This window comes from Giraffa tippelskirchi, chromosome 8 (genome assembly GCF_054371585.1).
Source record: "Giraffa tippelskirchi isolate mGirTip1 chromosome 8, T2T-mGirTip1v1.2.pri, whole genome shotgun sequence".
In the NCBI taxonomy this organism is placed as follows: Eukaryota; Metazoa; Chordata; class Mammalia; order Artiodactyla; family Giraffidae; genus Giraffa; species Giraffa tippelskirchi.
The window spans coordinates 69,080,001-69,098,158 of record NC_137282.1 but is presented as its reverse complement, the minus strand read 5'-3'; positions in this window follow the sequence as shown (position 1 = coordinate 69,098,158).

The window sequence follows — 18,158 nt, the reverse complement described above, 5'->3', positions numbered from 1 at the left end:
TCTGGGAGTTATTCCCCCTTGATACTTTCTGTCTATAACCAGGACCAGGACCAAGCATACACATCTCTTTCCACGCAACCCCTTCTTGACGCTCAGCTCTGCCGGGCGTGTTGGTGCTGACTCTCGTACGGATGGTGAGTTGACAGGTGACCGGTGACGGGTGAGCTTTGCATGAACCACGTGAAAAGTATGGTTGGCAAGCCTCTGACACAGATTCCCCCATGGGAAATCGTCGTCACCTCCTGAGACAGTCCTGGGAACAAAGGCGATGAACAGAGGATTCAGTGCTTCCGGACAAATCGAGTGCTTGTTGCAGACACAACCTGCCCCAGAGCGTCCAAGATCAAGTGTGAGGAAAGGCCTAGGAGTAGCAGGACCGGGGACTGAACAAGTCGGCTCTGCTCCTCTCCCGGCTGCAGTCCAAAGAAACGCCAAACAGGATGCCTCTTTGTTGCCATCAAGTGTCCAATTCTACACTTTTGTTAACAATGTATATAATGTTAAGGAGCGGGAGAGCCAGCTTTACTGAAACTTGTGGATCATGCACTTCTCATCCCTGCTACTGTTTGATACAATTAGAGTTTAAGAGCAGCCTGTTTTCCAGGAAAGATACTATATAACCAAAAGGTGCGATTTCTAGTGCCACCTTAATTTCCCCAGTCTCTGGGTACGAGAACTGAACCAAATGTTCTCTAGTATATTTTCAGGGACATGACAAGCTATTCAGATCCTTCCTGATAGATGTTCTGAAAAAGAACTACTAGCTGCAAGAACTAAATCTCAGTTTCAACTCCGGTAGAGGAGAAGCTGCGTTGCTGGCAACAGTTAAAAGAAACACTGTATCTTCCCAAGAATAGACTGGGTACCCCCAGCATTTACCTTGAGGCTGCAGCGAGGAAGACTAAGTCTGCCACTGAACTAGGTCCGTTTCTTTGACTTTAACCTTTATACGTGATTCCTGATATCTTCAGTTTCCGTATGCTGCCTGTAGCCCGAGACGTACAGGGCGCACCCCTCGTCAAGGCTCAGATTTCAAGAGTCTAATACATTTCCATTCAGACACAGATAGAAATCTGCAGAAGAGAGAATAATATGTATCTTGTTGGAGCGTTACAGGAATATCACGACATGACACGTGTGGCCCCGCGCGCCCCCAACCACAAGCCCAGATCTCCCGTCTCCCCTCCGAAACCTCCCCCTCCTCCCCCCCATACCCAGCCACCGAGGGGGGGGGGGCCCGGGGAGGGATGGCGGTCTCGGCCCCGGTTCCGAGAGGTCACTCGTGGAGCCGCCCTAGCTAGGCCGAGACGCCAGATGTGGCTGCCCTGCTGCTTCACGTCCATCTCCGTGAGCCATGCCCAAAAGGCACGTGAAATCATTGAGAGCAAATAGCGCCCCCAGAAAGCGCAAAATGATCCTCCTGAACCCCGCACGGCCGCCATCTTGGTGGATCCACGTTAGAGGTCGTTGGTAGGTATCCCCACTTGATGCCTGAATAGTACTCACGCGGACTCGATTTCTTTTCGCTTTTCCTGGGTGCCCTAGCCAGAGAGATCACGTGGGCCGGAGAGCAAACACGGAACAGAACAGAGCCCCGAACCACAGCCAAGTCGAGGGCGTGCGGAACCGCAGGAACTCACAGATCCTGTGAGGGGACCCAGATGGGGAAGAAGCGTCCGTGCTCACGTATCTCTGGGGAGGTTGGGAGGGGCGCTCGCCAGCGAGGCAGATGCCGCGCGAGTGGCCGGAGACGTTTCTCCGTGGGATCTCTCGGGATGTCGCAGGGTGCCGGGTGCAGGGGCACCCCGGGAGGCCCGGTCCACCGAAAAGCCCGAAAAGTCTTCATGTGGGGCAGGCCCGCCCGGAATGGTTTCTTGCAGGGCCGGGCGAGGAGAATTCGGGGGCCCATACCTCCAAGCCCCACACTCGTCTTGAGAGGGTTCCACGTGGCATTCTGAAAGGCCGGGCGACGGAGGGAAGGGGTTCGGGGCTGCGGACAACGCCTGGCTGGAGGAATTCTTTGTCTTTGGCGACGGTTCACCCCGTAGGTCAGGTCATGAGGTTCCTCGACACCTTCCGCGGGGCGGATGTTCACAGGAGGAGTGGGGACGGGACGGCGGACTCGCAGGCCACCCTCCTGTCCCCACTGCTCCCCTCCCTCCAGAACTGGAGTTCGAATCTAGATGGGCCTCTGACCGCACACATCGCTGGGTTTACATCGTGCCGGCTTCACCTTCGATTCTCACAAACGGGCACTCTTGCTGCTTCTAGAAGTGTCCTAGAGAAGAAGACACCGGGTTCCGTACGAGATCAGCTTCTTGGACGTGGCCCTCTGGAGCCCGTGGCTTTGGCTTCAGGGGAAGCGCGCTGCCTACGGTATAGCCTGGCCCGGAAGCTCATCCGAGGATTCCTAAGGAGTTCGCGGGCCTCGAGGATTCTGTTTCCGAAAAGCGTTTTCTGGAACCGGGCGACTTGGGAGAACGTGTCACTGGTCTGGAAAATGGAAGGCCGCTGTCCGAGGGTTCAGAGACCTTCACGCTCCCTCCTTTCACTTGAAAGGTGTCTTCTTTTTTTCTCCCCAACCCCCCCCAACCCCCCGCAACACACACACACCCGACAGCTTGCCTGACCGTTGTTGCTGGGGAGATGAAATCCCAGGAGACGGGAGGCAAAGTAAGTCTCTTTCACACCCCGGGGAAAACGAGAGGAACGGGTCCCCAGCCGTGCGATGTTTCCGTGTCTCAGCACGGCCGACAGTCTCCTCCTCTTTCTAGGTGCTCCCGTTTCCTCCACCCCCCACCCCCCACCCCACCCCACCCCACCCCACCCCACCCCATCCCATCCCAAACTAAGGGTTTAGTTTAATGCCAAACTTCTACAAAGAAATAAGCAAATTTTTGTGCAATGTCCAGTGATCTCTTTCTAGGTTGATAGACTGATCAATGCCATGGTTAGTTCCCACAGTAAGTGGATGCCACCCTGTAAATCTTCTTGGCTCATTGCCTGCCACACCCGCTCCATTGCTGGTTAGGAGTAATTTTGTAAAACATGAAAGATAACACAAAATGGACTGATGACTCTGAGAGAAGAATTGTAATTGGAGGAAATTTCAGGACTGGCTCTGATAGTGCATCCATGAAAAAGTAAAACTCATCCAGAGAGTAGAAAAGTGGTTACTAGGGCTATGGGGAGAGGTTGGTAAAAGGGAACAAATGTTCAGCTATAAGATGAATAGAGTCTGAGGATCTAATGTAAAACATGGCACTCTTTTTGACATGTTTTGTATAAATGAAATCTTATGAAGATAAAAATCTAAGTAGGAAAGATGGAGGGAAGAAAAAAAAACAGAAAGTGAAATATGTGAGGTGATATTAATTAACTGGATGAGGAATCCTTTCACATCGTAAACACGTGAAATCACCACAGTTATATTTCAATTTCTTGCAATTTTGTATGTCAATTGTACCTCAAAAAAGTTGAAATTTTAAAAAAGATATTACAAGATCTATGAAAAACCGTGAAGATTGTGTCTGGCTTGATAACATTGAGAACCTAGAACTCAGGCGATCCAAAACGTCCCCCTGCCGAGGAGAGTGTTTGTGTCATCGATTACTCAATTCCGAATTATCATATGCTCCAGAATTGTCGGTTGGATGCAAGATTTCAAAGCAGCCACATGCTGGAAAACTTAGTTTTAATGAGTTTAGTTCTATTGTCTCAAAGTGGAGCGCTCTATTTAAAGATGATACTTTACGTGGACTTCCTTGATGTTTCGGACGTTGGATCGGAGACGGATGTAGTGAGATATCATGAAGTAATTCCCTGTTTTTCTGTTTATAATTTCCGCGACATGATCCTTCTAGTTAGTAAGAAGCATTTGTGTTGCCTTGAAGAGAATTAGATTATTATCATAATAATGGAAAGGGAAAGTAGTAGGTTTATGCTTGGCCCTCTTATATTTAAAATATACCTTTTTGGCTAGAGTGTGAGGCACAGGAGATCTAGATCCTGCAATCGAGGAATGAATCTGTGCCCTTTGCAATGGAAGCAAACTGTCTTAATCCCTGGAACCCTAAGGAAGTTCCTCAAAAGAGACGGTTTGCGACTAGGTCAGAAATGATAGTCTTCAAAGGCAATCCCTTTAACTTCAAAGGAACAAAATTTACTGACTGAAGAAAAGCCTCTGGGTAATAAGAATGAGGAGTCTCTGACCTATGAGCGGCACATCAATACTCCTATTGCCGGCAACAGGAGTAAAGAGGACATCCCATGACACAGAATGACCTGTCCCAGGAGAGAAGCCCAGGTTCATTCTGCCTGAGAGGAGAAGGCGGGCCGAGTGATGGTCTGGGAAGGGTTTAGAGACTCAGGGTGAGGGCACATGGCTACGCTTGCTGATGAGGGGTCAGATTCCCGATGAGATGAGACGACACGGCTCACCAGCATGGTGGGGCCGTCAAGAACCCCCTCGAATCTTGCAGACCCTCTGCGACCAATGAGAGAGAGCCAGGCACCACTGCTCAGGGGGCACAGCTTCTGCTCTGCTCTTGGCAGGTCCCGGTCACCTGCCACCTTCCTGTCTCCAGCAGAGGTAAAGTAAGGCCCAAATGCCGCCTGAGGATCTTTGAGCTCAGAACGGAAACTCCCTTTTTTTCAGTGGCCTGGAGTGTCGTAAGCAATCCAAAGGTGAGCGGAATTAACTGCAAGTAGTCAGAATAATGGTGAGAACAAAAGGAAATGGCAAGTCATTGTTAACAATCTATGTTGGACTTAAAGTTTTGTGAAGAGAGAGACGGAACCTAGCTTCAGAAGGGGAGGGAGGTCCCGCAAGGTCGAATGAGGCCCACTGGTGGCTGGGGACTCATCTGGAGGAACTTCTCTGAAGAAGGGCCCGGGATCCATCTGAAAGCTGGAGTGGGAACCCAGGCCCGGGAGTGAGCGTCCAGAGCTGGAACGAGAGCTCCCGGGAGACTGACTCGAGCGCGGCTGCTTTCCGGGGCACCCACCTCCCCTTCTCCTCAGCTGATGCCCGCAGGCTGGGTAACGGCCCTTGAGGGAGAAGCCTTGGCAGAAGGTCTCCCCACGGAGGGAGCCCATAGGTGTCTCAGTCTGTCAGTGGCAGTTGCTCATTTTCCCGGGCTGCCAGCCCATCTGAGCTGTTTCTGTTGGAGGGAAAATCTGCCTGAAGTTATGCCTGAGGCCTGAGCTCTCTTGTTATCAAATTAGGCGAATATCCGATACATACTGTGAATACCTGGCATACTGCCATGGAATTCCTAAATATCCGTGTGCCGAAAGCTAACTCCGTCCCCACGTGTGCAAGCTAATTCAGCTGAACTCGCTCGTGTCTGACCCGTGTGGTAGTAGTGGTGAGAGCAGGAGTGGATCGGGAGCGAAAGGACCAGGTGGAATTTCTCGATTCAAACCCATGAATCTCTGAGGACTTGGTGAGCACGTTACACTTTAAGTGTCATTCCTGGCCTGAGAGGTAGCACGAACAGTACTTTTCTGACGGCCTCATGGAGACGTGAGACAGGAGTCGAGATCCACAGTATGCAGCGAGCGGTATCTTTGGTTATAGGCAGATCCAGAAAAAGCTATCAGCTCACTGTTGGTTCTTTCAAAGCACGTATTAGCTGTGTGGTTGCCCGATAACGTGAGTGCCGCCCACCTAGACTGTACACGCACCTCACGCACCGAGTATCTGTCGGCCTTGTAGATGAGGAGGTGGCTGAGTGGCGTTTGCGCGAGTGACTGGGTTTGAATCTAGACAGCACCCTTTGCTGTGGGCTTGGTGAAGTGCCGGTCCTCAGCACACAGGATTCTCATCCTTCCTGGCCGGTTTCTGGCGCCTCTCTACTATCTGGGTTCCACCAGCCTCATCTTTAGCAGCACCGGTGTGCTCTTACCACAAACCTCCGAAACAGCACGTTCTTTCAAGGTGCCTCCTCGTCCTTCACCGCTGGTGCTGGGCTCAGACCGTCCCCTGCCCCACGGCCCTTTCCCGGGCCTTTCCTTTTCACTCTCCCGTGGCTAAAGCTCTGACCCGTCCTCCAAGCGCGAGGCCTCTTCTCACTATTTCGCATTCCAGGCAGGCCTACTTATTCTGGGAGTTATTCCCCCTTGATACTTTCTGTCTATAACCAGGACCAGGACCAAGCATACACATCTCTTTCCACGCAACCCCTTCTTGACGCTCAGCTCTGCCGGGCGTGTTGGTGCTGACTCTCGTACGGATGGTGAGTTGACAGGTGACCGGTGACGGGTGAGCTTTGCATGAACCACGTGAAAAGTATGGTTGGCAAGCCTCTGACACAGATTCCCCCATGGGAAATCGTCGTCACCTCCTGAGACAGTCCTGGGAACAAAGGCGATGAACAGAGGATTCAGTGCTTCCGGACAAATCGAGTGCTTGTTGCAGACACAACCTGCCCCAGAGCGTCCAAGATCAAGTGTGAGGAAAGGCCTAGGAGTAGCAGGACCGGGGACTGAACAAGTCGGCTCTGCTCCTCTCCCGGCTGCAGTCCAAAGAAACGCCAAACAGGATGCCTCTTTGTTGCCATCAAGTGTCCAATTCTACACTTTTGTTAACAATGTATATAATGTTAAGGAGCGGGAGAGCCAGCTTTACTGAAACTTGTGGATCATGCACTTCTCATCCCTGCTACTGTTTGATACAATTAGAGTTTAAGAGCAGCCTGTTTTCCAGGAAAGATACTATATAACCAAAAGGTGCGATTTCTAGTGCCACCTTAATTTCCCCAGTCTCTGGGTACGAGAACTGAACCAAATGTTCTCTAGTATATTTTCAGGGACATGACAAGCTATTCAGATCCTTCCTGATAGATGTTCTGAAAAAGAACTACTAGCTGCAAGAACTAAATCTCAGTTTCAACTCCGGTAGAGGAGAAGCTGCGTTGCTGGCAACAGTTAAAAGAAACACTGTATCTTCCCAAGAATAGACTGGGTACCCCCAGCATTTACCTTGAGGCTGCAGCGAGGAAGACTAAGTCTGCCACTGAACTAGGTCCGTTTCTTTGACTTTAACCTTTATACGTGATTCCTGATATCTTCAGTTTCCGTATGCTGCCTGTAGCCCGAGACGTACAGGGCGCACCCCTCGTCAAGGCTCAGATTTCAAGAGTCTAATACATTTCCATTCAGACACAGATAGAAATCTGCAGAAGAGAGAATAATATGTATCTTGTTGGAGCGTTACAGGAATATCACGACATGACACGTGTGGCCCCGCGCGCCCCCAACCACAAGCCCAGATCTCCCGTCTCCCCTCCGAAACCTCCCCCTCCTCCCCCCCATACCCAGCCACCGAGGGGGGGGGGGGCCCGGGGAGGGATGGCGGTCTCGGCCCCGGTTCCGAGAGGTCACTCGTGGAGCCGCCCTAGCTAGGCCGAGACGCCAGATGTGGCTGCCCTGCTGCTTCACGTCCATCTCCGTGAGCCATGCCCAAAAGGCACGTGAAATCATTGAGAGCAAATAGCGCCCCCAGAAAGCGCAAAATGATCCTCCTGAACCCCGCACGGCCGCCATCTTGGTGGATCCACGTTAGAGGTCGTTGGTAGGTATCCCCACTTGATGCCTGAATAGTACTCACGCGGACTCGATTTCTTTTCGCTTTTCCTGGGTGCCCTAGCCAGAGAGATCACGTGGGCCGGAGAGCAAACACGGAACAGAACAGAGCCCCGAACCACAGCCAAGTCGAGGGCGTGCGGAACCGCAGGAACTCACAGATCCTGTGAGGGGACCCAGATGGGGAAGAAGCGTCCGTGCTCACGTATCTCTGGGGAGGTTGGGAGGGGCGCTCGCCAGCGAGGCAGATGCCGCGCGAGTGGCCGGAGACGTTTCTCCGTGGGATCTCTCGGGATGTCGCAGGGTGCCGGGTGCAGGGGCACCCCGGGAGGCCCGGTCCACCGAAAAGCCCGAAAAGTCTTCATGTGGGGCAGGCCCGCCCGGAATGGTTTCTTGCAGGGCCGGGCGAGGAGAATTCGGGGGCCCATACCTCCAAGCCCCACACTCGTCTTGAGAGGGTTCCACGTGGCATTCTGAAAGGCCGGGCGACGGAGGGAAGGGGTTCGGGGCTGCGGACAACGCCTGGCTGGAGGAATTCTTTGTCTTTGGCGACGGTTCACCCCGTAGGTCAGGTCATGAGGTTCCTCGACACCTTCCGCGGGGCGGATGTTCACAGGAGGAGTGGGGACGGGACGGCGGACTCGCAGGCCACCCTCCTGTCCCCACTGCTCCCCTCCCTCCAGAACTGGAGTTCGAATCTAGATGGGCCTCTGACCGCACACATCGCTGGGTTTACATCGTGCCGGCTTCACCTTCGATTCTCACAAACGGGCACTCTTGCTGCTTCTAGAAGTGTCCTAGAGAAGAAGACACCGGGTTCCGTACGAGATCAGCTTCTTGGACGTGGCCCTCTGGAGCCCGTGGCTTTGGCTTCAGGGGAAGCGCGCTGCCTACGGTATAGCCTGGCCCGGAAGCTCATCCGAGGATTCCTAAGGAGTTCGCGGGCCTCGAGGATTCTGTTTCCGAAAAGCGTTTTCTGGAACCGGGCGACTTGGGAGAACGTGTCACTGGTCTGGAAAATGGAAGGCCGCTGTCCGAGGGTTCAGAGACCTTCACGCTCCCTCCTTTCACTTGAAAGGTGTCTTCTTTTTTTCTCCCCAACCCCCCCCAACCCCCCGCAACACACACACACCCGACAGCTTGCCTGACCGTTGTTGCTGGGGAGATGAAATCCCAGGAGACGGGAGGCAAAGTAAGTCTCTTTCACACCCCGGGGAAAACGAGAGGAACGGGTCCCCAGCCGTGCGATGTTTCCGTGTCTCAGCACGGCCGACAGTCTCCTCCTCTTTCTAGGTGCTCCCGTTTCCTCCACCCCCCACCCCCCACCCCACCCCACCCCACCCCACCCCACCCCATCCCATCCCAAACTAAGGGTTTAGTTTAATGCCAAACTTCTACAAAGAAATAAGCAAATTTTTGTGCAATGTCCAGTGATCTCTTTCTAGGTTGATAGACTGATCAATGCCATGGTTAGTTCCCACAGTAAGTGGATGCCACCCTGTAAATCTTCTTGGCTCATTGCCTGCCACACCCGCTCCATTGCTGGTTAGGAGTAATTTTGTAAAACATGAAAGATAACACAAAATGGACTGATGACTCTGAGAGAAGAATTGTAATTGGAGGAAATTTCAGGACTGGCTCTGATAGTGCATCCATGAAAAAGTAAAACTCATCCAGAGAGTAGAAAAGTGGTTACTAGGGCTATGGGGAGAGGTTGGTAAAAGGGAACAAATGTTCAGCTATAAGATGAATAGAGTCTGAGGATCTAATGTAAAACATGGCACTCTTTTTGACATGTTTTGTATAAATGAAATCTTATGAAGATAAAAATCTAAGTAGGAAAGATGGAGGGAAGAAAAAAAAACAGAAAGTGAAATATGTGAGGTGATATTAATTAACTGGATGAGGAATCCTTTCACATCGTAAACACGTGAAATCACCACAGTTATATTTCAATTTCTTGCAATTTTGTATGTCAATTGTACCTCAAAAAAGTTGAAATTTTAAAAAAGATATTACAAGATCTATGAAAAACCGTGAAGATTGTGTCTGGCTTGATAACATTGAGAACCTAGAACTCAGGCGATCCAAAACGTCCCCCTGCCGAGGAGAGTGTTTGTGTCATCGATTACTCAATTCCGAATTATCATATGCTCCAGAATTGTCGGTTGGATGCAAGATTTCAAAGCAGCCACATGCTGGAAAACTTAGTTTTAATGAGTTTAGTTCTATTGTCTCAAAGTGGAGCGCTCTATTTAAAGATGATACTTTACGTGGACTTCCTTGATGTTTCGGACGTTGGATCGGAGACGGATGTAGTGAGATATCATGAAGTAATTCCCTGTTTTTCTGTTTATAATTTCCGCGACATGATCCTTCTAGTTAGTAAGAAGCATTTGTGTTGCCTTGAAGAGAATTAGATTATTATCATAATAATGGAAAGGGAAAGTAGTAGGTTTATGCTTGGCCCTCTTATATTTAAAATATACCTTTTTGGCTAGAGTGTGAGGCACAGGAGATCTAGATCCTGCAATCGAGGAATGAATCTGTGCCCTTTGCAATGGAAGCAAACTGTCTTAATCCCTGGAACCCTAAGGAAGTTCCTCAAAAGAGACGGTTTGCGACTAGGTCAGAAATGATAGTCTTCAAAGGCAATCCCTTTAACTTCAAAGGAACAAAATTTACTGACTGAAGAAAAGCCTCTGGGTAATAAGAATGAGGAGTCTCTGACCTATGAGCGGCACATCAATACTCCTATTGCCGGCAACAGGAGTAAAGAGGACATCCCATGACACAGAATGACCTGTCCCAGGAGAGAAGCCCAGGTTCATTCTGCCTGAGAGGAGAAGGCGGGCCGAGTGATGGTCTGGGAAGGGTTTAGAGACTCAGGGTGAGGGCACATGGCTACGCTTGCTGATGAGGGGTCAGATTCCCGATGAGATGAGACGACACGGCTCACCAGCATGGTGGGGCCGTCAAGAACCCCCTCGAATCTTGCAGACCCTCTGCGACCAATGAGAGAGAGCCAGGCACCACTGCTCAGGGGGCACAGCTTCTGCTCTGCTCTTGGCAGGTCCCGGTCACCTGCCACCTTCCTGTCTCCAGCAGAGGTAAAGTAAGGCCCAAATGCCGCCTGAGGATCTTTGAGCTCAGAACGGAAACTCCCTTTTTTTCAGTGGCCTGGAGTGTCGTAAGCAATCCAAAGGTGAGCGGAATTAACTGCAAGTAGTCAGAATAATGGTGAGAACAAAAGGAAATGGCAAGTCATTGTTAACAATCTATGTTGGACTTAAAGTTTTGTGAAGAGAGAGACGGAACCTAGCTTCAGAAGGGGAGGGAGGTCCCGCAAGGTCGAATGAGGCCCACTGGTGGCTGGGGACTCATCTGGAGGAACTTCTCTGAAGAAGGGCCCGGGATCCATCTGAAAGCTGGAGTGGGAACCCAGGCCCGGGAGTGAGCGTCCAGAGCTGGAACGAGAGCTCCCGGGAGACTGACTCGAGCGCGGCTGCTTTCCGGGGCACCCACCTCCCCTTCTCCTCAGCTGATGCCCGCAGGCTGGGTAACGGCCCTTGAGGGAGAAGCCTTGGCAGAAGGTCTCCCCACGGAGGGAGCCCATAGGTGTCTCAGTCTGTCAGTGGCAGTTGCTCATTTTCCCGGGCTGCCAGCCCATCTGAGCTGTTTCTGTTGGAGGGAAAATCTGCCTGAAGTTATGCCTGAGGCCTGAGCTCTCTTGTTATCAAATTAGGCGAATATCCGATACATACTGTGAATACCTGGCATACTGCCATGGAATTCCTAAATATCCGTGTGCCGAAAGCTAACTCCGTCCCCACGTGTGCAAGCTAATTCAGCTGAACTCGCTCGTGTCTGACCCGTGTGGTAGTAGTGGTGAGAGCAGGAGTGGATCGGGAGCGAAAGGACCAGGTGGAATTTCTCGATTCAAACCCATGAATCTCTGAGGACTTGGTGAGCACGTTACACTTTAAGTGTCATTCCTGGCCTGAGAGGTAGCACGAACAGTACTTTTCTGACGGCCTCATGGAGACGTGAGACAGGAGTCGAGATCCACAGTATGCAGCGAGCGGTATCTTTGGTTATAGGCAGATCCAGAAAAAGCTATCAGCTCACTGTTGGTTCTTTCAAAGCACGTATTAGCTGTGTGGTTGCCCGATAACGTGAGTGCCGCCCACCTAGACTGTACACGCACCTCACGCACCGAGTATCTGTCGGCCTTGTAGATGAGGAGGTGGCTGAGTGGCGTTTGCGCGAGTGACTGGGTTTGAATCTAGACAGCACCCTTTGCTGTGGGCTTGGTGAAGTGCCGGTCCTCAGCACACAGGATTCTCATCCTTCCTGGCCGGTTTCTGGCGCCTCTCTACTATCTGGGTTCCACCAGCCTCATCTTTAGCAGCACCGGTGTGCTCTTACCACAAACCTCCGAAACAGCACGTTCTTTCAAGGTGCCTCCTCGTCCTTCACCGCTGGTGCTGGGCTCAGACCGTCCCCTGCCCCACGGCCCTTTCCCGGGCCTTTCCTTTTCACTCTCCCGTGGCTAAAGCTCTGACCCGTCCTCCAAGCGCGAGGCCTCTTCTCACTATTTCGCATTCCAGGCAGGCCTACTTATTCTGGGAGTTATTCCCCCTTGATACTTTCTGTCTATAACCAGGACCAGGACCAAGCATACACATCTCTTTCCACGCAACCCCTTCTTGACGCTCAGCTCTGCCGGGCGTGTTGGTGCTGACTCTCGTACGGATGGTGAGTTGACAGGTGACCGGTGACGGGTGAGCTTTGCATGAACCACGTGAAAAGTATGGTTGGCAAGCCTCTGACACAGATTCCCCCATGGGAAATCGTCGTCACCTCCTGAGACAGTCCTGGGAACAAAGGCGATGAACAGAGGATTCAGTGCTTCCGGACAAATCGAGTGCTTGTTGCAGACACAACCTGCCCCAGAGCGTCCAAGATCAAGTGTGAGGAAAGGCCTAGGAGTAGCAGGACCGGGGACTGAACAAGTCGGCTCTGCTCCTCTCCCGGCTGCAGTCCAAAGAAACGCCAAACAGGATGCCTCTTTGTTGCCATCAAGTGTCCAATTCTACACTTTTGTTAACAATGTATATAATGTTAAGGAGCGGGAGAGCCAGCTTTACTGAAACTTGTGGATCATGCACTTCTCATCCCTGCTACTGTTTGATACAATTAGAGTTTAAGAGCAGCCTGTTTTCCAGGAAAGATACTATATAACCAAAAGGTGCGATTTCTAGTGCCACCTTAATTTCCCCAGTCTCTGGGTACGAGAACTGAACCAAATGTTCTCTAGTATATTTTCAGGGACATGACAAGCTATTCAGATCCTTCCTGATAGATGTTCTGAAAAAGAACTACTAGCTGCAAGAACTAAATCTCAGTTTCAACTCCGGTAGAGGAGAAGCTGCGTTGCTGGCAACAGTTAAAAGAAACACTGTATCTTCCCAAGAATAGACTGGGTACCCCCAGCATTTACCTTGAGGCTGCAGCGAGGAAGACTAAGTCTGCCACTGAACTAGGTCCGTTTCTTTGACTTTAACCTTTATACGTGATTCCTGATATCTTCAGTTTCCGTATGCTGCCTGTAGCCCGAGACGTACAGGGCGCACCCCTCGTCAAGGCTCAGATTTCAAGAGTCTAATACATTTCCATTCAGACACAGATAGAAATCTGCAGAAGAGAGAATAATATGTATCTTGTTGGAGCGTTACAGGAATATCACGACATGACACGTGTGGCCCCGCGCGCCCCCAACCACAAGCCCAGATCTCCCGTCTCCCCTCCGAAACCTCCCCCTCCTCCCCCCCATACCCAGCCACCGAGGGGGGGGGGGGCCCGGGGAGGGATGGCGGTCTCGGCCCCGGTTCCGAGAGGTCACTCGTGGAGCCGCCCTAGCTAGGCCGAGACGCCAGATGTGGCTGCCCTGCTGCTTCACGTCCATCTCCGTGAGCCATGCCCAAAAGGCACGTGAAATCATTGAGAGCAAATAGCGCCCCCAGAAAGCGCAAAATGATCCTCCTGAACCCCGCACGGCCGCCATCTTGGTGGATCCACGTTAGAGGTCGTTGGTAGGTATCCCCACTTGATGCCTGAATAGTACTCACGCGGACTCGATTTCTTTTCGCTTTTCCTGGGTGCCCTAGCCAGAGAGATCACGTGGGCCGGAGAGCAAACACGGAACAGAACAGAGCCCCGAACCACAGCCAAGTCGAGGGCGTGCGGAACCGCAGGAACTCACAGATCCTGTGAGGGGACCCAGATGGGGAAGAAGCGTCCGTGCTCACGTATCTCTGGGGAGGTTGGGAGGGGCGCTCGCCAGCGAGGCAGATGCCGCGCGAGTGGCCGGAGACGTTTCTCCGTGGGATCTCTCGGGATGTCGCAGGGTGCCGGGTGCAGGGGCACCCCGGGAGGCCCGGTCCACCGAAAAGCCCGAAAAGTCTTCATGTGGGGCAGGCCCGCCCGGAATGGTTTCTTGCAGGGCCGGGCGAGGAGAATTCGGGGGCCCATACCTCCAAGCCCCACACTCGTCTTGAGAGGGTTCCACGTGGCATTCTGAAAGGCCGGGCGACGGAGGGAAGGGGTTCGTGGCTGCGGACAACGCCTGGCTGGAGGAATTCTTTGTCTTTGGCGACGGTTCACCCCGTAGGTCAGGTCATGAGGTTCCTCGACACCTTCCGCGGGGCGGATGTTCACAGGAGGAGTGGGGACGGGACGGCGGACTCGCAGGCCACCCTCCTGTCCCCACTGCTCCCCTCCCTCCAGAACTGGAGTTCGAATCTAGATGGGCCTCTGACCGCACACATCGCTGGGTTTACATCGTGCCGGCTTCACCTTCGATTCTCACAAACGGGCACTCTTGCTGCTTCTAGAAGTGTCCTAGAGAAGAAGACACCGGGTTCCGTACGAGATCAGCTTCTTGGACGTGGCCCTCTGGAGCCCGTGGCTTTGGCTTCAGGGGAAGCGCGCTGCCTACGGTATAGCCTGGCCCGGAAGCTCATCCGAGGATTCCTAAGGAGTTCGCGGGCCTCGAGGATTCTGTTTCCGAAAAGCGTTTTCTGGAACCGGGCGACTTGGGAGAACGTGTCACTGGTCTGGAAAATGGAAGGCCGCTGTCCGAGGGTTCAGAGACCTTCACGCTCCCTCCTTTCACTTGAAAGGTGTCTTCTTTTTTTCTCCCCAACCCCCCCCAACCCCCCGCAACACACACACACCCGACAGCTTGCCTGACCGTTGTTGCTGGGGAGATGAAATCCCAGGAGACGGGAGGCAAAGTAAGTCTCTTTCACACCCCGGGGAAAACGAGAGGAACGGGTCCCCAGCCGTGCGATGTTTCCGTGTCTCAGCACGGCCGACAGTCTCCTCCTCTTTCTAGGTGCTCCCGTTTCCTCCACCCCCCACCCCCCACCCCCACCCCCCGCCACCGACCCCCGCCCCCAGCAGCCCTGCCACCCCACCCCAGACCAGACCGCCCGGCCCGGCCGCCCGGCCGCCTTTCCTTTCCGGTGTTTGTGGCCAGTTGTTTTGAAATCCATGTTCTCCTGTCCTCACGTGCACTTTCCCCACCCAGCGGCGCATGCTTGTGTTTGTTGTCGTTGGACTTGATCACGGTCTCGACACAGGTTGACTTTCGTTTTCTCTTGTTGGGGGTCCGAGTGTCTCCTTCTTTTCCTTTCTTGCTCCTGGGCTTGCGTGTCTGTGTCTGTGTCTGCTTTCGAGAAGTCCTGCTTTGTTCTCCGAGCAGCGCTTGCCTGGTTTCGCTTTGCCGGTCGGTCCCTCCCTCCCTGCCTCCCTCCCTTCTCTCTCTCCCTCCCTCCCTCCTTCGGGGGAGGGGGCCCGGGGGAGCCCGGGATGTCACTGGTGCCCCTCTCTCGGCCGTCCCCGCCCCGAGCCCCGCCGCCCGCCGGCGTCTCCGTGGAATGTCCCCCCACCAGCCTGGCATCGCGTGGGTGGGGGGGGGGAGCGCGTCTCCTTCGTGGCAGCCTCCTGGGGAGCTATTTCCCAGCTCCTCTCCCTTCCTCTGCGGCCGGGGTCGCGTCGCGTCGCGTCTCTCGGAGGCGGCGGCTCCGGGCCGAGCTCGGGCGTTTGGGCGGCCGGCGACAGCGACCCGTCCTCGGGACATTGGAGCCGGTTGTCAGGAGCCACCTGGCGGCCGCTTTTATAGTGTCCCTCCCCTCTGGAGCTTCGGCGACCTTCAGGAGGGTTGTGACTCAGCCGCCGGGCCCGAGGCACAGCTCTCAGAGACCAGCTCTGCTGGCGGCGACAGTGGCGGTGGCGCCGAGGCCTAGGGACGTCCTGCTGTCGCCGGAGATTGGTTCTCTAGGTTTCTGAGGAGGGTGGCCGTCGCGGCGGCGGCGGCGCTCCAGAGCCGGGCTCTGGGGTGGCCTGACCGGGTCGACCAGCGTCTCCCCGTGCCCCTCCGGCCGCGGAGACGGACCGGCCGGACCCTACCTGGGCCGGGCCGCCGCGGTGGGCAGGGAGGGAGAGGGTCGTCCCTCCCTGGAGCGCCTGGGACTCGGCGGTCTGGCCTCCTCCCGGGCCTCCCTCAGGAGGGTTTGCTTTCTTCCTTCAGGAGGGTTGGCTCCCGCCCTCCAAAGGATTTGCTGTTCGCCTTTTCAGAAGGGTTTGCGTCTCCCTTCAGGAGGTTCTTGCTTTCCCGCCCTTTCAGGAGGGTTCGCCACCCCGGAGGGTTTGCTTTCTCACCCCTCCCCAACTCCCTGAATCACGGCCAGGAGGTCAGGGACCGGCTCGAGCCGTCCTGGGTGCCACGGACAGGACGGTCTGGGGCCCCGGGCGTGGTCCCTCGTGGGGGCCCGCTCGTCTCGTGGGAGGCGCCTCGCCGGCGGGTCTCTCTTCGTTTTTCTCTCTGGCAACTCGAAGCCAAACCCCCGCTCGGAGACTCGGACGGACGGGTACACCTACCCGTGCGGGCGAAGGGGGAGGGCGTCCCCGGCCAGCTCCCTCCCCCTTGGCGTCTGCGCCCCCACCTCGCCCACCGGGCGCCCCCTTCGCCCCCCTCCCCCCCCCCCAGTCGACCAGATGACCCCCGACAGCTCCGGGCCTGGTGTTTCTGGGGTAGTGCTGGGGACAGGTGGCGGTGCCAAGGTGCCAAGGTCCCTCTCTGCCAGTCGTGGGTGGGCCCCGCTGTCGGGCGCTGTCATTTTGTCGCCCGAAATGGGCCTTTTCTGCCACCAGGTAAGTGCCGACACGGTCTCTCTCGGCGTCTGCCGCCGAGGACTTTGGGCCTCTGGACGCACGCGGGGCTCTGGGCCTCTGGGCCGCCGGCCTGGGCCTGTGCGCCGGCTCCCGCGTGGCGTGTCTGGCAGACCCGACCCGTGGCGCCACCTCCGGTCTCTGGGTGACCCGAGGGCGGCGGGGCGAGGCGCCGTGGGTCTTCTACCCTGTGTGACCCCCGCCGCGGGCGCCCGGTGGTGGCCGGGACGACGCCCGCTCTTGTAGGCTCCGTGCCCCGTGTCAGGCAGCTCCTCCTCCTGGGGTCGTCGTCGGCGGCTGTCGCCTGAGGCGAGGCGAGGTGAGGTGTGGCGGGGGGAGGCGGCCGGCGAGGCTTAAAGCGGGCCCCTCCGGCGACTGTCCTCACCGTGCCTTCCCCCCCTCCCCCTCGGCTCAACGGATCGATGTGGTGTGGTCGTGCTCTCCCGGGCCGGGCCTAAGCCGTGCCGGACGAGGGACGGGCGTTCCTGGTGAACGTGTGCGGTCTTCTCGGTCTGTCCACGGGGCCCCTCGCCTGCCTTTCCCCCTGCCCGTCGGGGAGGGTGAGGAAGGCGGGAGGGTGGGTGCGGCCTCCGGCCCTGACTCTCGGTCTCCTGCCCGCCCCCCTCCACGGGGCGTCAGGGAGGCCGTCGGTCTTCGGACACAGCGGACGCTCTCGCTTCGCCTTCTCGGCGCGTGTCCCGCGAGCGGCCCTCCCCGCGGTGGGGGGGGCTGTGCCCGCTGCTGCGCCGCGCGCCCCGCGTGGGTGGGTGAGCGTGCCTCGTTTAACCCTCGGTGGTGCCCCTGGAGCGCTCCAGGTCGCCCCTCAGGTGCCTGAGGCCGAGCGGTGGTGTCGTTTCCCTTAACCCGGCGTCCCCCTCGGGTCCCCCACCGCGGTGGTGTGTGTGTGTGTGTCCCGCGAGTGGCTCTCGTTGGGGGAGGGGTCGAGACGGGAAGAGAGGCGTGCCTGTTTCCCTCGCGTCTTCCGTTGGGGGCAGGTGCTGCCTCGTCGTGGAGGCACGGGCCGTGCTCCGGCCCCGACCGTGCACACGCTCCCGTGTGGTCGTCCGCTTACCTGTACCGCAGACCCCTCCCGCCCAGTCGAGGCTCGGCGGCTCGTGGAGCGCCTCCGTGGGCCCGAAGGAGAGACGATGGGGTGAGGGACGGCGCGCCCTCGGTGAGAAAGCCTTCTCTAGCGATCCGAGAGGGAGCCTCTGGGGTACCGGAGCCCCCGGCCGCTGCCCCTCCTGAGTGCGCAGTGTAGCCGCCGTGGCGACTGCCAGAGCACGTGGGCAGAATCCCCCCACCTCTCCTCTGTGAGGGGGGATGGGTGCGCC